A 26,504-nucleotide genomic window follows, 5' to 3' on the forward strand; every position below is an offset into this window, starting at 1 on the left:
TCTGATGGCCCCACCTCGGACCACCCCAAAATTGATACAAGTAATAAAGACATCATTTTACCAACAGGTAATTGGTTAATGCAACATTGACACGGCGGCATCATCTTGAGAGTTGTTATTGGTTTGGCATTGGTTTTACCAACCTTGGACACTTGGTATGCCATCAGCACATGAGTGAGAATAGTGGTAGGGGGAGTGTAACCCAGGAGCCGCTCCTTCTGATTCAATACGAAGCCATCCCTTATTTGCTAGGCTTCGAGCCAGGACACCTAGCTTTATACTTGGCCTTGTCTGGCATTTTTGTTCTGGGAACCTGTGGGGACTTGTGACAGGTATCTAACCGTGTCTAGAATTAATGAATGGGCCCTGTCTTCTAATTGTAGGTCACGTGTGACGAGACCACGTTCAGACTTATTTTACTCTGCTATTACCTTGATTTTCGATCATATTGATACAGGTGCTGTTACCTTCTTTGGACACTTGAGACTTGGTCGAGCTACTCCTTAGGCAGTATTAAGCTTCTAATTAAGAGTTTCTTGGCACTGCAAGGCTGCTTATTCTTTTACCTAATATCAGAAAAATATGCCTAACGCTTGGGAATTATTATCTTCTGTTTTTTTTGGAGCTATCCAAACCTCCCTCTTTGCAGTAACCTTGGAGGGGGCTGTGCAGCCACTGTCTGGCCTGCACAGGTCTGTATTTTAGCTAATGCCAGTAATGTCTTCTTGCAGCTTCGATGCTTCTTCAGAGTTTCCCATTCATTATAAGGTGGCTTCGCCGTCCATTTTATCAAAAATGGCTGCTTGTTACTGTTGCGTTTCTACATTTAGCAAGCTATTTATGTGTATCGTTCCTTTTACGTTACAGCGGATACATTTATTATGATATATTACTAGTGTCTATATGGTACAGGTAACACTCTTCATGTCTAAATGCATATTAGGCCTAGTGTCTGCGTTTCTTTATGGTGAGTGCACAGTGTCTAGTGCATCTACGTGAGTTAATTTGGCAAGGCTGTCACTTACTCTTATCTTCTTAGGGATGCCTTCTTGAATAGCATCTCGGGTACTTGCGGTATAGGGGAGGAGAACAGGTTGTTGCCTTAAATAAAGTAGTCATGTCAAGTCTACGTTATACAGGCATGGGATGTGCCGACACAATGAATGATGTATTCATCTGCCTTTTGTAAGAGTCCCCTTCTTTGCCCTAGTCTGTCCTGTTTGAGTCACTTTCTTTGCCGTAGTCTGTCCTGTTTGAGTCACGTTCTTTCCTTCTTTGCCCTAGTCTGTCCTATTTGAATCACCTTCTTTGCCCTACTCTGTCCTGTTTGAGTCAACTTCTTTCCTTCTTTTCCCTAGTATGTCTATTGTCTTTGTTGTTATTTTCTACGGAATAGGACAAAATGACTGAGGGCAAAAAGTCTGACCCCCATTTTTCCACAGATATATATGTGGGGGGGTAAAGTTAATAAAAAAAGACTTTTGGTAGTCTGACTTTTGCATTCGGTCATTTCACGCAGATCCTTTTTCTACTGGGAAGAAAGTAATTGAAATCCGGAAGGGGCAAGGGTTTGGAGGTGGGTAGTGTTACGCTCACCTGGCTCCCACAGAGGCGTCGATCTGGACTGGACTGCTGCGGTCTCCATGTGACGCATAGGGCCGAGATGACGGACTGGACTGGCCCACCTAGCTTCCTTCGCTTGGCCCGTAGGAATATTCTTCTGCAAGTGGAGAAAGGGAATTAACCACCCGTGGAGTTTTGCGTAAATCCCCCCACCCCGCTGTTCTCCCCACTGATCACCTTGGATGTTCCCTCTTATAGCCTCACCTGATGATTTGAAAAGATGAGCTCTCCATCCTGCATTGAACGCAGGGGCGCGTGGATAACCAGTTGCTTCAATGGCTCGAAGGAATTGGTGAGTTCCAGGACAATATTGACTCCGATATTCCCGGCAAGCTGCCGTAAGTATGTAGTTCGTAAGAGTTCAAATGCCTGACTTTCACTCTTGTCCGATTCCTTACAGGTTGCAGCTTGACCCTACTGAAGTGTTCCTTGTGGCAACCGGTAATGTTCTGGTAAGGATTTGTATTATCCAACACAGTTCGATAAAATAATGTCCATATGTAACCTGTTGCTTTCTCCCTTATTCAGGCGCTGAGAGAAAGTATGAAGTCTCGGGGAATAATGCCTCCGGCGGTAAAATTAGGTAAGTCTTTTGTTAGTCCCTTGTTTCACCTTGCTGTCATTTTGTTTCCCCCTAGGGGCCGGGTTCGGCTAGGATGCAGTGGTTGCTGCGCTGACCCGTGAAGAAGAATAGTACCCCCGGTGGTAAAATCAGGTAAGTCTATGGGGGGTATTCCTCTGTGTATTCCCTTGGCTCACCTTGCTGTTCTTGTCTTCTCCTTAGGTGCCGGAGTGCGGCGGTAACATGCAGGAGGATGCGGTGAAATGTGAAGATGCTGCGAAGGCCGGTGTGTTCAGCGCGGCACTGCAGCAGGCGAGGCGACGCGCATAAAATAACTTCTTTCTTCCAGCTCGAAGGCGCGATGGATTGGGAATTCAGGTAAGGATCAAATGTATTGCTCTTGTTCTAACCTTTTCTCCTTCTTTCTCCCTTTTTCTAGGAGCTCCAAACTCGAGGCGGGCGTGGCAGAAGACTGGATGCAGACTTGCAGGCACGGTGAGCGTTACGCTGCTGGATGCAGAATAAGGCAAAGCGTTTGCTGCTCTTCGGGCGTGGTTTAAATAGCCTCCAAAGTAGTCCCAGGTAAGTATTCCTCCCCAGCCCTACCCGAGTAAAAAAATAGTCCCTAGGTAAAATAGTCCCTTCCAAGCCTCGTTTGGCTTGGAGCTCTTGCAGCATGGTCTGCGTCAGGTAAGTTTGCAGCATGGTCTGCATCAGGTAAGTTTTAATCTATGAGCCTGGTGCCTATGGCGCCAGGACTGACTCTCCATATGAGCCTGGCACCATAGGCGCCAGGACTGCACCCAAATAGCCCCTAGCGGGGGTTGTTGGGTTTCCTTGGGGTAACTTGATGCCTGCTTCCGGGGTTGCTGGACTTGGTCTGGGTGCCCGGGGGTAGGCATCATGACAGGTAGTTGGTGGATGAACTTGATGTTGGCTTCTCTGGAATGCAGTTGTTTATTGCCAGGAGTTGGCTTTGGAATTTATAACCACAGCCAGAGCAGGTATTGTCTTAGGCATGACATTGTTTTGGGGGATGGATCAGTGAGTGGAGGTAGTGCTGACAGAAGCATTGCCACTGGCAAAGAGGGCGGAGATGGAGGAGGAGGCATGTCTTACAACACTAGAGGGTTTGCCATTGCGACAGGAGGAGAAATCAGAGAGGAAGGTGAAAGCGGCAGGGCCAGAGGAGGCATTGGTAATGATTGGGGGGACTGGCAGGCAATACTTGACTTAAAGGTAGAGATGGGCATTGTAGTCCCAGGTTTATTTGACTGGTTGCGGGTTTCATGAACGGGGATCAACAAACAAATCAAAGTCAAGGTATTCAGGTTCAAGAGTCTTTATTTTTAACAACAAAATTGCTAATACATTAGGGAGACCTGTGATTATGTGTGGTAAAGTGAAAAGAAATCAAAATAAACAAGCTGGCCAGAGGACCGTAGTTCACCAGTACTTCCATCGTTCTCTTAATGTTCATCAAATGGCCGTCAAAAGGTCACTGCAGTTCCCTGGCGTTGAACTGCCCTAGTATTTCTTTCTTGCCTCTACTAGTTGTTTGGATTTTGTAGAAGTTGTCAGGATGTAGCTGTTCTACACCATTCTTGATGATCTGTGTTGTCTGCTCAACTACTAGTTGTTAGGCTTTGCTAAATCTTTGCCAAGATTGTGCTGGGCTTGGGCCGTTAGGTTGAACCCCCTGTGTGCTGTACTTTGGGACACAACCACCCAGAGAAATTCTTGCCCCTTAATCCGGGAACTACATCCTCCTTATTCTCCCTGCAACTCCACTCTCCTCTCCTTCTGGATCTCTCTTTACCCACCCACCTCACACTTATCCTCTCCTCATACTCCACCTCTCCTCAACTTTCTTAGATGCTCCAGCTAGTTTTCCTTCTCTTGAGATGTTGTGCAACCACTACTCTTTCTCATTCCTTATTCATTCCTCTTCGTCTATGTATCTGCTTGGGCCTTTGTATACCACCAGAGCACCCCTCTTTCCCTTCTCCACCTCCTTCCATCAGATTGTTCTCTCCTCCTGTCCCTGGTGATCCCTTGTTCTCTCCTTTGCTACACATGTTCTTCACTATGTCCCCTCCTTTATTTGTTCTTCCCTCCTCATCCTGACAGGTTTTCCTGTCTCGCTCCACCTCATCTCACTCAATTGTTCTCCATTATGCCTCCTCATTGTATCATTTTACCTATTTTGCCTCCACTCAACTCCACTCACCCTCCATCACGTCATTCACTGCCATCTCCTTCTCTGCCTTTTCCTTTCAGCCTCAAGCCTCCTCCCTACAATGCTAGGCACCCTCCTTCTCACTACACCTCCCTGCTCTGAGTCCCACTCCTTTTCCAAATTCCTCAGCCCGAGATTAATTCCATGATCCCATCTAGGAAGCTACCACATCTGTGATGGTCTGTAGATGAGGTGGAAGGTGGCTGAGTCTTTACATGAGGGGAGGAATTTGCATGTAATGGTTTTCATTGTGTTAAGGGGAGGTCGGGTATAAACCGAACATGACCAGTCACTTTTGTGGATCACTGCAGTGCCCCTCTACTTTCCCTGCTCAGACTGCATGTTGATTGCTATAACCAGGAGGTAGGAGGACATGAAAGATATGGGCAGACATTGGCATGAGCCAGGTTTCCTTGATTGATTGCATTGAGATTTTCGTAAGTGATGAGGTCTGAGATGTTAACCACTTGTGGGACACTTGACAGAGTGTTGATTGGCATGAGGGAACGTGAGCATTTAGAGGAATCTTCTGTCATTTATGGAAGAAAGGACAATGTGGAGATGTATGGAAATACCTCAATGCATCAGTGAATTCAATGACGTATGTATTCCCTGAGCTGAATTAATTATGAGACAAAAATGTACACCTTTGAGAAGGATGTGTGAGGGCTTTGTTTGACATCTTGGGTCTAGATGGCGGAAAGGAACAGCATTCAGGCAAAGAATACACAGTTAAAAAAAGAACAACATTAAATTGGCTTCTTATATCGTAGTGTGGGCCTGAGTTTCAAACCCATGCTGCTCGGTATTGTCTTGTTTCCAAAACAAGCGTGTTGCCCCAGAGCTACCCTCCAATCCCTCGCGAGTTAAGATAAAGAGAAGACACTAAACAATGCAATGGAGAAGACCCAAGTAAGTAAACACTATAAGAAGTCTAGAAATGAATGAGGAGAAGTCCTACTAGAAAGATGAGTTGTACACATGCCAGATGCTAAGAAAGATAATAGCATTGGCGGCCAATGCAATGAGGCCCATAAGCAGGCCTAAACACTCGGGTTCAGGAGATTCCCCTCAAAGGTCACAGACTGGAAGGCATTAGTGTTTGGGGGCCACTGAAATCCCTGACTGTAGGAAAATCCTTCCCAGTGGCACAGAAACCCCAGCCCTGAGGAAAAGAAGAGTACCCTTATAGCAAGCAGAGGCAGACTAGCCCCCAGTGCCCATTTGAGCTAGGCACATAGAGTAGACTAAAACCATTGCTTTCTAAAACCATAATAAGGGAGTTTTCACATGGTCAGGAAGCTAGGCATACTTCAGCAAGGTCCCATGAAATACACCACACAAAGAAAAGGAGGAGAATCATGTGTTAGCACACGCTAGAGAGTTAGCACACTTGAGCCATACCTTATAAACGTTTCCCCTCCCAAGGCAACTTAGCAGCTTGCACACTATCTAACCCAGGAGGGTAATCATGCTGGTGCCAGAGAGCTTCCCCAAGTACAACCTCCCGGAGGAAGCAAACTACAAGTGATTTAGGAAAACAGCCACAATGCAAGACAGACCCCATGAGTACACCCCACTACTCACTTCGACACACCTCTAACTGATGCTACACAGCGACCGTGACCCAGGAATTTATTGAGGGCAGGTAATAGCTCCGGGAATCTGAACTACCAAAGAGGACACCATCAGCTGTTTCTTCTGGTCCATACTCTGATCACTGTTTGGTTGCAACCTCTTTTGTTGGCCATCTGAGTAGTGCACAGCTGCAGAACGTAAGTGGCAGACCTCAGGCTCACCCTCTGACAAACTGGCATGTTTCCTGCTCTAAAGGCAATACAGACTCTCCATCCATGCCAAGAAAAGAGCAAACATCCAGCCTTGCATCTCTGGTGCGTCCAACAACAAGGCTGAACTCTTTAAAATCTGCAGGGAACTAGCCAACCCTTCCGCAGTCTCTGCCTCAACTCTTCCCTCCCAAGCAGTCTGCAACGCACTGGCCACACACTTCACTGCAAAAACTCAGGACATCCTGAGCACCCTTGCATCCATCTCCCCCTCCCTTTCCTCCACCCTCCCATCCTCTCTATGCCTTTCTCTCCTCCTCCTCTACTATTACACCTGATAAGGTCACCAGAGTTGTACGCTCCATGTAGGTCTCCGAACAAGTTGCCACTTGCTCCTCCCGAACCATTAAGGACAATATTGGCTCTCTTGCCCCTCTACTCGCTGATTTCTGGAGCCACTCTTTTGCTCTGGATCTTTCTCCTCTTCCCTCAAACACTCCCTTGTGCGCCCCCTCCTGAAAAAACCTTCTGCAGACCCATCTTATCCAGCAAACTACTGCCCCATATTTATCATTCCCTTCCTTGGGAAACTCTCGGAGAAGCTGGTTTTGTTGGTTACCTCCACAGCCATCAATCGGGATTCTGAGCATCCAAAGGCACAGAAACTGCTCTTCGGAACACCTGTGAGGAACTGAGTTCATCTCTTGATTCCAACTCTCTAGCTATTCTCATTCTACTTGATCTCTCTTCTTCATTTTATACGGTCGCCACTCAATCCTCATAAAACGGCTCCACGATACCCTAGGTATCGCAAAGCAGGCACTGGACTGGCTGACCTCCTTCCTCAGTAACTCTCTGTCCTTTGTTATTCTTGGCTCTTTCTCCTCTCCCACCTCTCTCTCCACCTGCAGTGCCCCCACAGGGCTAGAACATTTCTTCCTGGCTCTAACACTTACCTTGCTCCGCTTGGACACCTCATTGCCACCTTCTCTCCAAACTTCCAGTGTTATGCGGATGACACACAATACTTCCTCAAACTTCCCTCTGATCCTCTCCTTACTTCGTACATCATTTCTGACTGCCTACCTGCCATCCAGTCCTGGTGTACCTCCAATGATCTCTGCCTCAGCGCCAGCAAGACTGAGATCCTTCCTATTGGGACTCCTGCTCCCTCTTTCTGCACCTCACTCTTGCAATCTTCTATGGGCTCTCCCCCTTCTCCCTCATCTGAAGCCAGAAACCTTGGAGTCATCTTCGACTCCTCTCTTTCCTTCCTCCCTTACATTCATGACATTGCCAAGAAGGCCCACTTTCAACTCCACCTCCTCAAAGGAATTCTTCCTTTCTTCACTTTCCCCTATAAATTCAATGTCTCTAGAGCTCTGGTTCTCTCTAGGCTAGACTACTGCAATAGCCTTTTTCTTAATCTACCCTCTTCTTCTCTACGACCCCCTCCAGCTAATCCAGAATAGGGCTGCGAGACTTATCCTTGGCCTCAAGCCCAGGGACCGCATCTCTCCAGCCCTAAAAACTCTCTACTGGCTCCCGGTTGCTGCAATGATCAAATTCAAATCCATCTGCATCAACCATAAGGCGGTCTAGGACCAGGGACCACGCTATCTACAACTTGCTCTCACTAAATACTCTCCGTCTAGCTCTTTACATTCCGCCGGCAAGCTGGTGGTAAATCACTTTCCTCAGTTGGCTCCCTCCTATGGAACAGCCTCCCCCTTCCTCTTGAGCCGGATCTCCACAAATTCAAGGAGCTCCTCAAAACTTTCCTTTTAACCTCCTCCTTCCCTTCCTCCCTGCTCTGTCCACAGTTGCTGAGGTTGGTGATCATGGTCCTTAAGTGTCATCCTGGGTCCTAGACTCCCAAACCCAATCGCCTCCAGCCTCAACCCACTCCCAGCACAGGCCCAAACCTACATATTTATTGGAAGCTGGCCACTCTCAGCTATGCACTTACAGCTGCTCACTCCCTAGCACTTCCCTCTTGGTAAACCTAGCACTTACCCCCCCACACACATCCTCATCCCTTCTCTCACTCTGCACTTGCACAATCTGAATGCTCCCAGGGTCTAGTAGATCTGTCTCTATCTTTCATTTTTATATTTGATTTTAATCACCTTGTTGCCTCCCTGTTGCCCTGTGGGCGCTTTCAAACAAAATTTACTTGATGTATAAGCCCCTTACAAATGCACAATAAAATAAAAAATAAATTAAATAAATATAAGACTTAGGCTTTAATCCAGTGGAACCCAGGCCAGGAGGATAGCTCAGGGGCAAGGTGCTTGTCTTGGAAACAAAACAAAGGAGAGCAGGACGGGTTTGATATATGGGCCTGTCCTTAGAGGCTGGCGTCTGCCTTGAATCAAAAAGCAATTACATTTTTTTTTAAGTAAATGCCACTATTGAGACTCAAAGTAAATAAGTCTAGTACCTGGGGTCCCTCGGCCTGAGATGCTCTCTATAACATAATGTGGCTGATGCAGTTTCATAAAGTTAGTGAACGATCTACTCATGATTTAGTCTAAGTCATGCAGAATACATGCAACTTGTATGATTTTCAGAGGGGAAATTTGGAGTTGTCTGTTATTCAGTATGCCTCTACCCCCTGTAGGGAGTAGCTGTGAAAAACACTTTTTACGTGGTATTGTTCCCCAATAGTGCGGTATCTTTGGGGTGGTGCATTTGTTGCAGTTCCATTGAGACACCCCTCACTTTACGAGAACCAAGAGGATTAATTTAATGTTATAGTTTTGTTGATTGGAAGACGACTATCAAATTATCAGGATTTTGGCTCGTTGGTTCTTCATGTCCATTCATGTGCGTGGCTGCCTGGATGACCACCGCTCTGTAGTTCAGATTCTCTTGTTTTAAATATACGAGTGATTTATGTCCCACATTGTGTTGCTCTTAGTGGGAACACCATTGAGTACACCAAGAAAGTGTGCAGAATTGCAAAGAGGAATCCCAACGCTGGCAGAACATCAGGTGAATACACATGTGTCTGACACACATGCCACTCTTATTCCTGGCTTTGCTTCTAACTGTGCAGTTCTTTGAATAAACATAGAAGATGTGTTACTATGTTTTCATACAAATTTAGATTTAATAAATCTTGTGGAATGGAATTTGATTTCATATTAAGTATGGGAAAGATAGTTTGTTGTCTAACGTGGTAGAACAGTTCAAATATAGTTTTAGATATTAATCGTGGTGTATCCCATCTTTGATAAATATATATGCCATGAGGCCAAACTAGAATGTGTTGTTTGCCACTCATCCCCCAATCCTCAAGACAGTACATTTGCTGTTGGTTGAGTCTTAACTTCATGTTAAACTCTGTTGCATTGGTTTTAAAGCAGTTTGGCTGCAGCAACCAAAGTATCTTTCACATGAATTGATTATAACTGTTGGTCTGCGAGAGGGTTGCAGTCAATCATTAGCTCGGCTTGATATCCCTTGATATCCCTTCTGTCAAGAGAACATCTACTGCTAATCAGGCAATTTCTTGAGCTGATCCCCAGATCTGGAACTGCCAGCAACAGTGACCATAAATGTGATGGGATTTAAAAATCATAGAGTTTTAGAAAATTATTTTAATATCATAGATTTGATCAGAAATGGCGCCCGTACCATACCTGCCAATAGGTGGAATTACTGTGGCATTTGAACATAACAACCCAGTTTCTAATCTTTGCATGGGCATCTCTTTACATCTTATCACAACGCTTAGGCACATTTCTCTCACTCTCTCGGCAGATAATGCAAGATAGCATTACAAGGCAGTGGAGGGCATTAGTCATGTATTGGTAGGTTCTGCTTGCATATGACCGCAGAACCTGCTCATGTAAGATTACATCTTCAACACTTCTCTATTGCTGCTGTGCTTGGCATAGCAGCACCGCCAGCGCACAGGTCAGGAGTGGTCGGGGAACTGAGGGGGGGGGTCTTTATCTAATGATCTGAAGAACCGTCAATGGCCCACAGGCTGCATAATGTGTATCCCTGGTCTGGCACTAAAGTTTAAATATTTATTAAAGTGACCGAAATCTGAGTGATTGGGTGAGTGTCGCTGACTCTCCACCAGAGTATAATGCCTCAAGGTGCTCTTTCTTGCTTTCTTATTTCCGGGGGTTTGTCTCTTTCTTTCTTTGCCTGTAGTGTCCTGGGCTCACTCTTCCAATTGACTCTTTTACTCTTATGAGAGCACAGGTTTTTGTCTTGGGATTTGGCTTCTTGAGAATTGGCTTTGGTGTTCCAGATTGCAGCATGTTATGTGCAGGCTCAGTCTTTCCCACTGGACCCTCCTTCACCAGATCACAGGGGCTCAGATGTTTCATTTGTGCTTTCCTGGCGCATAGGGATCAGATTCAATGTCTCAGAATGTACTGTGTTATTCTTGACTCTTAGGGACATGACTCAAAGTCGCATATTGATGCGTCTTACTCTTGTGCTCTCTCACTGGATTCAGAGTGCTATGGCTCAGAGTTACTTTTTTGTGGCTGCTTCTGGTTGTTGGTGTTGGACTCTTTCTCCCAGCATGCAAGATTCCTTTGCTTCCATGGTACTGTCTACTCTCTCTCGCTCTTTATGTCCCTTTGCCTCTGATTCTCCTGTGTGGACCACTCATTGATGCCCAGTTGGCCAGCTCCTCTTGATGTACAGGCACTTGCGCAGAGATGGGCTTTCTTGCTCTGCCATTTGCTGGTTCACTTCTGGTTCACTCTGGCGGTCCTGGGCTTGTGAACTCTTTCACCTCCACTCTCAGGAACACCAGTTTTCGTCTTGCCTTTAGGCTCAGACTCCCCCACTATAGGGTTCTGCTCTGAAGCTCCTGCTGCTTTTAAAGCCTCATCTACTCCTTCACAGCCAAGTGGTATCTCTTTTGGCTTCTCAGCTGCTGCTCATGGAAAACAGGGGTTAGCCACTTCTCTTCTTCATACTCTTACGTCCCATCCCCTTTCCTCCATACTTGTGGATATTCTGTCCTTCGGGAGCGGACTTGAGCACTGTTTGATAGCATCAAAAAATATTGTCCCTTTTGTATTTTCACACAGGCCAGCGTATGTGGATTTAGCCCCGCCTTCCTGAGCCCTGCCCAGCGCACCGTCCTTCAGTCCTTTTCTCCACACGTTCGGGATCTGGCGCACTTAGCATCGCAGTTATTTTTGTCTTCCCAGCTTTTGTCCTTCAAATGTGTCTTCCTGCCCTGGTACTGCGATCGTATTTTTTCCTCTGCCTATGCAGGAGCATAAGGGTTTCACCATGTGTACTTCCTGCTGGCATCATAACACAGCGGCGAACCCTCACATCTTTAGCCTCGAGTGCCTGGGCCAAGACCATTTTTAGGAGGCATGCTTCTACTGCCACTCCCACTCAGTCCATACACTCGAAAGAAGGCTTGGCAGGTGGGAAAAGGTCTTCCATAGCTTTCCTCTGGTACACCTATGAAATTTCATTGAAGAAAAGAGAAGTCACCCAGTAAGTACATTTCTTGTCAGGGCACCCCGTCCGGGGGACTCCTTCCCAGGATCATTTGGTTCTGGGAGGAGTCATACAGGCTCAAGTGTCATCAAGGTTCCCCCTGAGGTAGCCCAAGTAGGGTCTAAACTGGATACCAGTTTCCTCTGGGGTTCCGGTACTATGTACAAAGTACTGGGGTCTCCCTCGAGGTTTCCCCTCTGGGGGCTAAATATACCGGGGTCTCTCCGGAGGTTCCCCGTCTAGGGCTAAAAGTACTGGGGTCGCTCCCGAGGTTACCCCTCTGGGAGCTGAAAGTACCAGGGTCTCTCTCGAGGTTCCCCCTCTGGGGACTAAAAGTATCATGGTCTAAAAGAAGCACCAGTAAGGCAGAGTATCTCAGTTCCGGGGATAATTATGATATGATATGATATTGTATTTGTATCGTGCTCGTACACAAGTGTTTCAGAGCGCGACTAGGCAAGGGAGGGGAACAGGGGAGAACACAACACAACAACAGCAACGACAACAACAACAACAACAATCTTACTAGGCCCAGTGACATTGAGAACGCGCAAGTGCATGGGAATGGGAAAAGGGAAACAGAGCATGGAAGGGGGAGAGTGGAAAGTGCAGAGCAGAGGAGAGCAGATAAATAATAATAATAAATAGAAAATGGGGGCAATAAACAGTGATAGTGCAGCCAGCAAGTGGCAAGTGCTGTGTTTAAGGCAGCAGACTGGGTAAGTCTGATAAGTGCAGAAAAAGAAGAAAAATGGGGGTGGGGCTGTAAGGGTACAGATACAGTCCCCAGTGCAAGGAGTGGCCAGGAGGCAGTGCAGGAGGGTGGCAGGGTGAGCAGGTACCTGGGCACAGGGGACAGAGGGTGGCGAGGTGCACAGTGCCAAGAGAGAGCAGATCAGTAGGGGAGAGGGGGAGCGAAGGCGGAAGCAAAGAGGAAGGTCTTGAGGTTCTTCCGGATCCGGAGATGGTTTTCCTAAAGTTTTAGATTGGCAGGGAGGCTGTTCCTGAGGGAGGCCCCAGCCGAAGATAGAGATCTACCCCCAGCTCGTTTCTTTGAAAAATGATTGACCCAGAGGGAGTTAGAGGTAGAGGAGCGAAGAACTTGAGAGGGGAGGTATTTGCGGAGGAGTAGCTGAAGGTATTTTGGACCCAGGCCCCAGAAAGCCTTGTGGAAAATGCAGAGGGTTTTGAATTTAATCCTTACATCCACTGGGAGCCTATGGAGAGATTTCAGGGTTTAGGATTAAGTTTTAAGCTTCTCCTTTCAGGTGCTAAACCTACTACCGGCCAGTCTGGCAGACCGCATAGGACGGACAAGCGTCAAAAGTCCTTATTTACCGGCTCTGCCGAGGATCCCTCAAGGAGGGCTAAAATATCAATTCAAAGCTCCTAAAATAGCCAAATCCATGATGGCCTCTGACAGACCTGAAGAGGTGTGGACCAAAAATGACTACCCCTCCCTCTCTTTTTGATGGACAGATGAACATGTTACTTAGGGCTCTTGCCCCCCCCGTCCAATATTACAAATATGAGAAAGGTTATTCACTTTAACAACTGTATCACCCATACCCTAAGCAGAGACAGTGAGGATAAACACAGTGTGAGCCAAGGATGACAAAAGTAAGGGATGTCATCACAAAGTTACACAGACAGTAGGCCGAACTGTATTTAGATGTTATCTAAATAGTTTGGGGCTAATACTCCATCAAGCTCTGGACTAATGTTAGAAAGAAACTATCTCTTATACAAGCAGGTGTTTCAGCCTGAAATGGTCATAACCTGTGACATTCGCCCAAAGTCACCAAAGTAAACACAGCATATGTAGTGTGATCTAAACAAAGCGCCATACTTAATAAGTTAAGTATCCTTAGGTCAACACATATTATCAAAATCAACAAAGTCTCTTGAGCTGTTAATCCACTTGTGTTTTAATAGTTAGCCAACACGTGTTTTGACCCATCTCTGTGCTTCGTGCCCTATTTATGATCCACTATTGTCACCTAAACTAATCGCAGTAGGAATCCTCTATGGTATTCTGTGTACGTATGTCTCTAAACTTGCACTTATGCCTAGCCTAGATTATACGCAGAACGCTGCGTGACCAGAACATATGGCAGATGGACTCTTACAAAGCCATCTATAGAATGGGAATGCAGTTGTGACTTCACACTTTGACCAATCTGACCAATATGTGGAATATAAGCGCACAATTATCGCATGAAGAGAACACTTGACCGTTTGGATTGGACCTGTTGATTAGGACACAAGGGAGCATCAGGAACTCCTCTTGCATAAGGGCAGATCCGATCCTCACTTGTAGGGATGATTGGATCTACATGATAGATCTTCAAGAATCGTACCTGCATGTAGCAATATGGCCCCAACACCACAAATTCCTCTGATTTTCGTTAGTGGGCGAACCTGTTCAATACTGAGTCCTCCCCTTCAGGTTGAGCTCAGCGTGGAGAGTTTTTACAAAGATGGTAGCTGTTATAGCAGCATTCCTCAGGATTCAAGGAGTCCATGTCTATCCGTATTTGGACGACTGTCTCCTCTGGAGTCACTGTCTCCGTACAGCAATGGCACATATGCAGTTACTACTCCAGCTGTTGTTCAAGCTGGGACAGTCAGTTGTTAAGATGGATTTCTAAACTCTGACCTGGTGGGCAGACGTTTAGGAGGCCACCCTCGGTTTAGTGAAACTGAGGAACCTTCTGGACAAGCCAGACCATTCTAAGTATCTTGGCAGGCGGTCAAGACTAAGTCTCAGTGTGCTCTAGGCACTAGATACCAATATACCTCCTATCATATTTATATACATTAAGTATGCCATGACCACTTGGAAGGAAACTATGATGACAGATGACACTTGACGGCGTCCCCATACCTATTTATACGTATGGATAAAATGCAGTTCCCTTAGATAGTATTCACGTATCAGGCAGTACCACATCCTCACATGCGCATATAGTCAATTTCTATATACTTGTAACCCACCAGGAATGCAGCACTTAGATTGCTTTCCCATGCTTACAGCAAGTTATGCCATCAGTTAAATATTAACACCACCCAACATGACTCAAGTTTCATACAGAGCGCAGCGCTGTTAACTCATTGGCCGTCTTTTATGGTTTAACTTCGTACCCTAGACATGTGTGTTCAAACATATCCGTCTAGCTGCCTTCTGACTGATTTTTGTCGTATTGATACAGTTATATGGAGAAACATTAGCACTGATGACTTTTATTAATTAGGTACTCCTAATCCTCCTTACTCCTCTATATGGAGCAATATTAGGACTGACGCATCTCATTAATCAGGTTCACTCAATAGGAATCCTCCTTACACTTGCTTCGCCGAACGTTGCCAAGCAACTTGGGTTCATGGCATTAAATGTGCTCTCACCCTTCCTATTGGTCTATGCGACCAACGCCCACACAGACGGCACACTTGCCACGCGTATAATGAGCACTTTTGTTACTCAAGCTTCAGGCATCGAGCTAAACACGGAATGTGCGTGTGATGCCCGTCTGCCCAATGTGTTCATACACATTCATGAAACGGCCTGTCGAATACCGGCGTGTGACTTTTAGAATCGTAATAAAGGGTTGCTAGGCAACACTAGATCATATGCACCCAGTGAAATTTGTCAGTATTATAAGTGCGCAACTTAAGTATATTTAGTCTGTTGAATAATATTCTTAACTGCTGAACCTTTGCATATGTATTTATCTATGTCTATGACTTTATTTGTATACATGATCACTAATGTTGTTCACTTATTGTTTTTTCCATACCTTCCCCTCTCCCTGCTCTTCTTTTGCTTTCCCTCTGTAACTGAATAACACTTATGTCAAATTATATATATTTTTTATATTTTTTATTGTTGTTGCCTTCAATTCACCAATGTTATCACTGGATAACAAACATGTTTTCGGTTGGTATACAGTTACTCATTTACTTACACGCCCTGAAGACGACCCAGCAGGGTCGAAACACGTGTTGGCGTTTTTTGTTAAAGGCGTATTTGTAACAGTGTTTTCATCTTTGTCAATTATTTTGGAGCTAGAATCTGTGGAACTTTATGTTCATATGCAAATTTGAAACGACAAATGTTGCTTAATAACAGCACATGAAACTTTAAGTGGCTACTTTTGGTTGTTTTTGTTCTTATTTTTGTTTCTGTTCCATAATGTGGACATTACTTGACATCTGCAGGAAGCGCAGACAGTGAAGACACCTTGGTTAATTGTGTATCATTAGTATAAGGGGCTTTTGAGAAATTACCCCTGTTGTCTTTCACTGCAGATGCATACCTCACAATAACCTTTCTACTCATTAGGCATTTTTGATTTGGCTGCCTTGTTTAGATTGTTTGTTATGCGCACATCCAGATTTAGGATAATTTCTCCCAAAAACTAATTCTAAGTCTCAGGAGGGGTGAGAATGATCAGAAGCCCGCAATGAGCACACACAGCAACGAACCACAACTTGCTCGTCAGCCGGACTAAATAGACAAAAGTAACTTTAGCAATGTGAAAACAGTTATCACACAAATCCTTAAACTGTACAATATATATATACATTACGTTTCCTAATGCTATACAGTGGAAAACACAGCTGCAACCTGTGAAGAGAGGGTTGAGTTAATACATAAATGGCATTAGGCAATTCTTCAGAGTTTGTTCCCTAACTTTTGAGTTTAACCCTAAGAAGAGGGGAGCCTTGTGCTGAACAGTACAGTTGCTCATAAAAAGACACGGTCACACAAATGAAACAAAAAGCGGGTCTTCGTGGGAGAGCTGTAGCAAGTCAGGAAGGGATTTGAGGTGATGAAGAATTGGTTCCCACTATTCGAGTAGGCCATGCCCTTGGCGGCAAAGCAGTGTTCAAATGGCAAGAAGAGCTAGGGGGCGCAGGCTAAACCAGCCAAGTTCGAATACCTTTTTAGGCATACTCGTGCGCTAAAGGGATCTGTTGTGCCAGGGGGACACCGGTAAGTGATGCAAGTACTCACCGACCCTCAGCACAGTGTAGGTGCCTTTCCCCGGCTTACTACGTGTGAGAGAAAATGAATTAACCAACCCAACCTCTTTCGAGGAAGAAGGCACCGAGACCCGGCTGCAAGAGTTCAAAGGATGGTTTATTTCTCCAGCTAGGAAATAACCCACGAAACCCTCACCTTCATTTACATCATTACAGGTTTATATAATAATTAAAGTGACTCTAACAAAAAATGCTAAATGGACCCGATTGGCCAGGCGGTGTGGTGCTATAGGTGTGGGTGACATCTCTTCCTTCTGGTTGGCTGAGTGGCTGACGAGATGACGGACGTCAGATATCTTGTGCTCCACGCAGGTCAGGGTCCGGTCACTGTGGTCACTACCTAAGCTAATATGTAACTTTTGAAAAACACTAAATAACAATATATCTAAACATTTGATGCTACTTTTCATATTTCTACGTAAGTCAAACACAATGATTGTTGTCAGTACAATTGGGTCATTCGTGGCTTTAATTGGAGGCCTTGACCTTATTATGCATGTAAAAGAAGCACATATCTTTTCAGACCTATTAGTACAAATAAAAATATATATTGTAGTAAGAATACTTCTTAAGGTAAGTAGTGGGTATGTTGGGTGGGTTTCGCAGCACAGGCGAGGGTCTGGCACTTGAAAGAAATACCTTACAGGGAGCGCAGGGTCAAGATAGCAATAAATTGTTCTAAGTGGGGTTGGGTGGCTTGCACGGTTATGGGGACGAACAAGCAGAAAGTGCTTAGCTCATCCTGGTTCACATGCCGGCTCTCATGCTAGCAGTGATCTCAGAGGAAGAAAACTGTATCATATAGGTTGTTGCAAATTTCTCCAGCTTCAGCGTTAGAATGGGAGCGCAGAGCTTTCCTTCGCAGTGGGAGTGCAAGGGTGGGGGCCAGCCAGCTGCCTGCGCGCCTTGTATGTGTGTGTGTCTCTAGACCTTGGCTGCTGCGGTGGAAGGGGAGCTGAGCATTGCAGTACTATCGCAGTGAGGCCTGTTTACCCAAGATGGAGTCGAAAGGGGGCACAAAAGATGGATGCCCCGTGTCCTGCTCAGTAGTCCCATCTATGCAGCAGTCAACCGTGGTTAACTTTACATAAGGGCAAGGGGCAATCCCACTACCGGAGGCACGTGGTCCAAACCTCGTACTAAGGAGTGTACGGTGCGAGGGGGCCTGGGGACCCCTCACTCCCATACAACAGTCCGGACCAAACTTTGCCAGTGTAGTCCAGGTCGCTAGTAGGTTTGAGTCCTGCAGTTTTGTGATGCTCCGGCTCTCAGCGGCTGCAGTGAATAACAATCGCCCATGACAGGAAAGTTGCCTTTTTCAGCTTCTGACGGAAGTATGAAGAACATTTGTGTGGAGCAGGCTTCAGGGCACAGGAGAGCAAAACAGCAAGATGATCGTCACCACCAGATAGTGACACAGGAATCTTGGATGCAGTCAGTGATACGCACTCTCCTAATTTGGGACCTAGAGGAGCTAGGCCTGCGAAATATTGCAGGAGAATGCCAGCAATTTCTCAAGTCTTGGGTTTGCACTCAAGACAGTGGTGGTGCTGTGGGTTATCCTGTGGTAGAGCTGGACAGTTCACTGGTTGGCCCAGGAACACTTCCGAAGGGGCTCGTTGAGTGGGTAAGCAGAGGGTGCCGAGCATATTTGTTCCCACTGCTCCAAAGGGGCAAAGCGCCTTGCAGGGCTTTTTGATTGAAGAAGAAAGCAGGGGTCTGATGGGGGAGCAGAGAGCGAAGGATGCCAAAACCTTCCAAAGCATCTCCAGCAGTTTCTTGAGTATGTTTCTTCGTGCAGGAGACTTGGCTCCTTCTGTAGTTTGGTGAGAACACAGATGATCGACCTAGAATGGATGCAGAGCCCCTTCTCTTATCCAAGATTAGCTTTGCGCCAAAAATCGTGGACTTCAATAGAAGATCTGCTCTCTTGCAGGCATCCCAGATGTGGACCAATCACGGTTCACAGTGGTCTCAGTCATTCAGGCACTCCAAACATCCTGGCACCAGTAGTATGGATTGGGACTATACAGTCCCAGCCCTCTTCCTGGACAGACACACGTGACAGGCAGAAGCCCCAGAAAGCGATCGATTTTCGGGGGAGGCTGCATGCCCAAATAAGGAAAACCTGGGTTACTCGACCTGGGTGAAGGCAAGGGACAAAATGGCCATGAGACAGTACAAAAAACTTTGTGGCTCGCCCATTTTCGGACCTGGCCACAGTCTTGAGCTAAATGCGGTAAACACAGGTTGACCCAGTAAAAAGCAGTAAAACATTATGAAAAGTAACTGCTGCCACCAGTTCGCCCCAGTCACACTCGTACAATCACCTAATAATACTATGAGGGTGTCTAGGGTCATATAACAAAACAAGACCCCAACGCACGGTACTGGAAGGTACATTGTGCACTGTTAAAAAGTTACCAAGAAATGGCAACATAGTCAAAGACTAAGGGAAACATATTTTCCCAGTACTGACAGTCTGAAGGATGTGCCAGTTTCCCCATAACAAGTGAAGTGAGCAAAATCCCAGGGGAGTTCAGCTGAAGGCTGGGCTCCACTGGAAAAAGTCGGGATAGGAAAGCCAAACAAAAGCAAAAAGTTTGGGCGGTCCATAAATGGAGGGAAAATTGCACATGAAATCCTTCCTAACATCAGTGAACTGTAGAAAATCATCAATGATGGTCTGGCAGGACCTGATTTTCTTGGGTTTTCGATGGAACACATTCAGTGCCATGGTTGTTCTGAACAGTCACAGGATGAGACATTTAATGCATACATGCTTCCTTTTCCTGAATTCCGCCCACAGGTTGGCATAGTGGTTTCAGAGTCTCCCAGGACTAATGGCCTCCTGCATCTTAGTACTCCCTCTAGCGAGGTTGAAAAGGAGACACACATAATTAACACTCAGATAAAGCTGGTCCCAGGCAAAGGATCCAAACTCCCAATTAATTCCAGTGTCTCTGGAAATGACAGACGACCCCCGCTGGTGGTCGGACTTCACCAATCTTTCAGTGAGGAAGCCATTCTTGAATTCGTCTCCTCAGGTTACGTTAACAACAGATTCTTCCCTGCTCAGTGTTGAGCCACTTGTTGCTCAGCTGGGGCGCAATGTTGAGCCACTTGTAGGTTTTTGACCTATAGTCTGCCTTGGACAGGGATCATCATATAAACTATAGAGTGGGACCAAGGTCCTCACCAAGAGTTGGGTGGTATCCCGGCAGTAAATCAGCCGGAATGCTATTTGCGTTATAGCAACTTGGTCCGGCACAATTTGCACCGGATTCCGAGTTGTGGTGATGCCGTAATTCCCTATTTTTTGAGAGTCCGTAGGACTCTATGGGGTTAATAGCGCTGGTGGTAATAGTGCCGAAAAACGGCTGAAAACGGGTGGAAATCTCCAGCTTTCCAGCCAAACTCAGGATCGGACAGAGCAGTAATGCAGTGCTAATAGCGCTACCACCACATTTTTACCTCTCCACCCAACCTCTGATGAGGCCCCAAATCTCTGCTTCTAGTAGACCTAGCTATTCATATTTGGGAATGGCCAGTGCAGAATGGTATTTGGCTGCAGGCGGTAGATATCCTGGGCCAAGATAACATAGCGGCCAACTCTCTTAGTCACCAGTCTGTAGCAAACCACGAGTTGGAATGAAACATTCTGTCCCAGATCCTTTCTGAGTGGGCGAACTCCCAGCTCAGTACAGGAGCAACTGGCTGCATTTCTGTCACTGGGGTCTAGATGAACAGGTTGATCCTGGTCAGACCTCAATGGATTGCATTATTTCTTTCATATCGGACCTTGCATCCACAGGCAGTCATATACATTCATGTCGAACATATTTGTCTGCTATCAGTGTTCGTGACTCATGTTCGTTCACCCTCACTTCACTGGCCTTCTGTACCGGTTTCCTCCTATCAAGCTGCCTCAGGCTAAGTGGGACCTCAATGTGGTGCTCAAAGCGCTTTGTCATAAACCTTTTGAACCCATGGCGACAGTGGAGTTGAAACTGCTCACCTGGAAGGTGGCCTTTCTGGTTGCCATTACTTCAGCCAGAAGTATAGGGGAGCTGCAGGCTCTATCGACTGAAGAACCTTTTCTGGTGGTCCATAAGGACAAGGTAGTGTTCTGCATAGACTCTTCTTTTCTACCAAAGATTGTTTCAGACTTTCATATTGATCAGTCTTTTTCTTTACCAGGGTTTTTTCCAGATCTGGTATCAGACGCTAAACGGGTCCTTAACAAACTTGATGTTAGGAGGGCTGTCAACTTCTATCTGGAAAGAACTAAAGATTTCTGAACCTCATCCGTTTGTAACGTTCGGAAATCCGAAAGTTACACAAGCCTCTAAGCCTCCATTTGCCACTGTATAACCTCCTGCATTTTGGACTCTTACACAATTCAGGGGACAGCAGTTCCCCGAGGGCATCCAAACACACCTGGTGTGGGGAAAAGCTGCTGCAGTAGCTTTTCAAAACACTTTCCTTGGGAAACTATTGCTTAGGCGGCCACTTTGGTCTCTCCCTCACTGTTTTGTAATCACTATTGCCTCAGCCTTAGTTCACGAGCGGATGCTCAGTTCGGTCAGGTTGTTCTTAGAAGCCTCTTTAAGTAAGGGAGTTTTTCCATCCACACAGTTTTATACATATTTTCCATCCACACAGTTTTATACATTAGTGCTTGTGAATCTCCCACACGTATGAAGGAAAGGGGGCGGGACGTAGGTGTAAAACAAAGTTACTCACTGTAGTGACTAACATACTCCTAATCCATAGTCCCCTTTCCTCCATACTCCCGCCCTACGTCCCCTCTAAAATGTTCCCTCATATTACTAATATGTCTACTGACCTTGGCGATAGAAAAGGACGGAAGCACAATGCACTGGGTGGGGCTCAGGAAGGCGGGGCTAAAGCCACATGCGTTGGCCCATGTAAACATCAAAAAAGGACAATCTTTTTTGATGCTATAAAATGTACTCCGTCCCGTCAAGAAGGACAGAATATCCACAAGTATGGATGAAAGGTTACTATATTTCCAGCTCTCTGACTCTTTCGCCCACCCACACCCCTTGCACATTTTATTCCCAGCCCACTGGGTCCAATTCCCACGGGCCGCTGCCTCACTCTCCTCCCATCCCTCCGTGCTCTTCTTTCCTTAGTCCCCAGGGTCCTCCTTTCCCCAGCTCCGGGGTCTGGGCTTCATTCCAAGTGAGGTGGTAATTCTTTTGGAATTCTGTTATTCTGGTGCCTAGTATTTGATTGTTTGTTTGTTTGTTTATTTAGTATTGCACGCCAAACCCTTAGGTAGCTGGGCGCAGTAGGACAAGATAACTTAAAGCTTGGTTACAGAGTGTGTCACATAAGAGCATATACATACAGATAGTATAAAATGACTACCACTTCTGGTTACAGTGGAGTGGTGAAGTGCTGACTGGTCTATAGTATAGTACATGTTGCAATCAAAAAGGTACCGTTAAGGCAGATAGATACAGTGATAGTACTGGTGCATAGTGCAGGCGTAGCAAGTTATAGGTCATTTGTTTGTAACCATTTAAGTACACTGCGTCTAAATTTAGGGTACGGTTGTTCCATTCTTAGGTCAGCTGGGAGCGCGTTCCAAGATTGATCAGCTTTGACTGGGAAACTGGTGCCACCAGCTGTTGCTCGTTTAAATCTAGGGATCACTAAGGTATGGGCGTTGGCGGCTCTCACCGAGCGTGTGGTGATTCTCCTGTTTAACCCTTTCGGCAAGGTATGTCGGTGCTAGATCGTTCAGGCATTTGGAGGTAAGTGAGACTGTTTTCAAGAGGATCCTGTCAGCTATTTTTAACCAGTGGACCTCTCTTCGAGAGTTAGAAATGTGTTCTCTGAGGGGGATATACAATGCTGCTCTTAGGGCATTATTTTGTAGTCTTTGAATTTTGTCCGTAACATATTTGTTGGCACCTAAGTACATAGCATTGCAATAATCTAGTCTAGACATTACACGGGCATTGGCTAAGGTGATGCAACCTGTAGTAGAGAGGAATGGTCTGCAGGCTCAGATGAGCTTGCAGGTATAGGCTGTGGTAGATGCAAGTGAATTTACTTGTTTCTTGAGTGTGAGTGTCGAGTCAAGATAGAAGCCTAGAGTCTTGACAGCTGGCATCACCTTAATGAGGTTGTTGTCAATATTAAAGGAGGTGTAGCTAGGACTACGTTTTTTAATGTTAGTTTCAGCACCTAGGATTAGTATCTCAGTTTTGTCGTCATTCAGGCAGAGGCCGTGGGATGCCATCCATGCCTGAATGAGGAGGTATATCCTGTTTACTAAGGCTGTGTCATCAGTGAAGTTACCTGAAAGGGGAATAAGGATCTGGGTGTCATCTGCATAATTTGTGTAGGTAACACCCAGTCAGTCCAACTTATCAAACAACGGCTTAGTAAAAATGTTATACATAGTGGGTGAGACACAGGATCCTTGTGGTACTCCGCATGATATTTGAATTTGGTCAGCGGAGGCTGAAGGGGAGAAGACTTTCATTGTACGGTTGGCCAGGAAGGATTGGACCCAGGCTATGGCCTCCCCTGAGAAATGGGCCACCGACTTAAGCTGGTTGCATAAAAGACTGCATGGTCCACTAGGTAGAAGGCTGCAGAGAGGTCCAGGAGAAGTAGCATAGCTGTTTTCCCATTGTCCTTCAACTCGTCAATTTGGGTGTTAAGGTCTAGCAAGGCTGTTTCAGTGCCATGAAGAGGGCGGGAGCCAGATTGTCGCGATCCTAGTTATTGATTTTCTTCTAAGTATTTCTGAATTTGAATGTATGCTACTCTGTCAATAATATTAAGTAGAAAGGGGACAGTGGTAATGGGTCTCTAGTTAGTAGGGATATGAGGGTCTAGTGTTTGTTTTTTGAGCAGGGGAGGACCAAGGATTCTTTTAGATTGTTAGGCACTGTATTCGTTTTGAATGAGGCGTTGATAAGCTTAGAGATGAACGGGGCCAGGTCTCTGGCTGCGTCCTTTATGATTTGAGCAGGGCAGCTGTCACCCTTACAGTTCGATGGCTTTAAGGAAAGTATGATTTTCTCCGTCTCGAGGATAGAGATCTTTTTGAAACTGAATGGTGGTGTTATATTGTTCCCCATATATTGGGACGGTTGCTGCTCTGATGGGAGCAATGAGGCCTTTTTGTTGGCTATTTTGAGTTGGATTTATTCGAGAGTGCATTTTGTATTGCAGTGCACAATAGCTTGCCCTTTGTGCTGTTGTATACGTGGCATCTCATGGTTGCATTTTAACTGTATGGAGCAATCGTATTTTTGGAAAAAAAATAATGGAGCAGCTGAAAAGGTTCCAACTGGTTGCAGTGAGTGTTCATACTGACAGCTGGGAGACATACTAGAGGGCTGCGGTGTGCTAAAAAACAGTATATAGAAATACATGCATGCGCCAGAAGTACGACACGTATTGCACATACAACACATATCATGTACAACCATTCGATGCTGCAAGTTAATGACATTTTATCTTGGTGTGTCGTCCTTAAAGGTCAGACTCTCGGCGATGCTTGTGGTCTTGTGCTGAAGGGATGTAACCAAGCAGTTTGGGCTGGACTGCCCCTTTTGAGGCAGAGACAGCACAGGTGCCATTCGGAGACGCCGGTGATTGTGCTGCCCGCCCTGACTATCTGCAGGGCGCTCCATACGCTTCTTCTCCCCAGAGCCATCCAGCTAGGATGCCTTCACCTCTGGACTGCTCCCCGCCTTATTCAAGTGGGACCCCACCCACCAGCCTCAGGTTTTATCCTTACGGACCGATCACCGACTCCGCTACTCTCCCTGAGTGTCCGGCAAGATTTATCCACCAACCACCCACCGGCACCCCAGCGATCTACACTACCAACGCCCACATCGGCTACCTCTGCCCTTCCAAACACCCCACGTTGAAACCCTTTGGGTTCATCTGCCCCAACTGGACGCACGACCAGTGAGTTTCCTGACTCTCTTTGGCCCCAGAAGAAGGCTACCATCTTTTCTGCCGAAACGTCATCAGCACTGTTTTTTCCGAAAATAGTTTCGGGGTCCCAACCTGTGCTGCAAATTTCATCTCCTAACATCAAACCCAGACGTAGACCAAATATGAGGTCAGACTATAGCCGGGCATGGGAGACTGATCTCCAACGTCTCCTACATCTGAACTTTTACCCTGTATTCTGCACACTCAGTGGCATGAAACATCTTCACAAACAAACTGTTAATCAAATTATATAAATGAATGTTTCAGCTGCCATGCCTTTGATTTTGAATGTCGAACTATGCTTCTGTGTTCCACAACGTACATTATAAACTGTTATATGCAAAAAATGGACTAAAATGCTTCGCACAAAGAAAATAAGTATCAGCTAATTAATCAAAAGCTGCAATTGTGTCTAAAAGAATTGGAATTTTGTACATCAATAGTACATTAGACATATCTGTTTTACAGCAGCAACGATGCTGCCTCCTTCAACAGTTGCCCAAACTGCACGGGCACCTATTAGGGTCTAAAACCAGTGTGCACGGAATCTAACCCGAGCACCCTCAAGATCCATAGAGGGTAGGAACACCCGCCTTGTTATACCTTGTGAGGTAGGACCAAGCCTGAATTGCATATGGTCTTTCCTCTTATGTAATGACTTGGCAGGCAAAGAACGATGGGCTGGAGGGTTGCTCAGAGCAATACCAGAGGTTAAGATTAGTTCTAAACCTTCCAGCCATCACCTCTTTTGTTTTACAAGACTCTCAGGGCTAAATACTGCCAGGAATGGCCCACCACTGCAAGTGAAGAGAGGGCTCAGGTGGATTACTGGCACGATTCCCCCAAATACAAGGATTAGCGATGTTAGTTTCCAGGGGCTACAGGGATGCTAATCATGGTATGCAAAATGAGTGCTTGCCCAATATTTCATAAAAGAATATGAACAAAGATGGCTGACATTTAGAAAAGTAAAGGGACCAGGTCCCTTTTCTATTTCTATGGCAGCCATCGGGAAGGAAGTGCAGATGGAGATGCGCAAGAACAAACACGTCAGGTGGGGTAGGGTTTTGGGATTCCAGGCAGCTGGGGGGCAGGGGCAAAGTAGGGGGAAGACGGATGGTGGGAGGATAGAAAGGAGAAGATGAACCTGGGAGCTGAAAATAAGCAGAAGACGCCAGTGGGAGACCTAAGGCATCTCACAGAAGGTAATTTATAGATTCCAGCCACGTTTCCTGACACCTAATTGGCCAGGCGGTCCTCCCTCCCCTCCCCGCAGTTGGTAGTTGTTAGGACTGATTTTCTATACTCTGGCCTGGGGGGACAGATGTATAGAAGGCCAACCTATATTGTGACAGGAACAACTCTGGGAAGCTGTAGCCAAACCAGTTTAGGTAGCAGTGACAGGTGGTCTAGGCTAAGTTCTTCAGAGGTGGTGAGCTTGTAACGGATCCACAGTGACGTCACACAATGGGAGTCACAGATAACACTTAGACAGGATGTATAAACATACAGTTATTTAATTATGGCCAAAACACACTATAGAAAAATGACCACTAGCAGTTAGACATATCACACAACACCATCAAACTAAATACATATGTACATTAACTTTGTTATAGGGCATACTACACATCAGAAACTCCTGCAAAGGATAGGTTAGACAAGTATTATCACGCATTGTCCACAGAATGATCCCTAACTAAAATTGTCCAGCCCTAAGTTTTTCAGGGACCATTTGCCCAATAGTTCAGGTTAC

General features: G+C 45.9%; 1 protein-coding gene across 1 annotated transcript in view; it reads right to left on the reverse strand.

The window, feature by feature from the left end:
• Nucleotides 1–26,504, reverse strand: part of LOC138452775 (vomeronasal type-2 receptor 26-like) — a 119,977-nt gene that overhangs the window by 71,257 nt on the left and 22,216 nt on the right. The window lies entirely within an intron of this gene.

Source organism: Ambystoma mexicanum, chromosome 4p (assembly GCF_040938575.1).
Source record: "Ambystoma mexicanum isolate Mex_15411 chromosome 4p, UKY_AmexF1_1, whole genome shotgun sequence".
In the NCBI taxonomy this organism is placed as follows: domain Eukaryota; kingdom Metazoa; phylum Chordata; class Amphibia; order Caudata; family Ambystomatidae; genus Ambystoma; species Ambystoma mexicanum.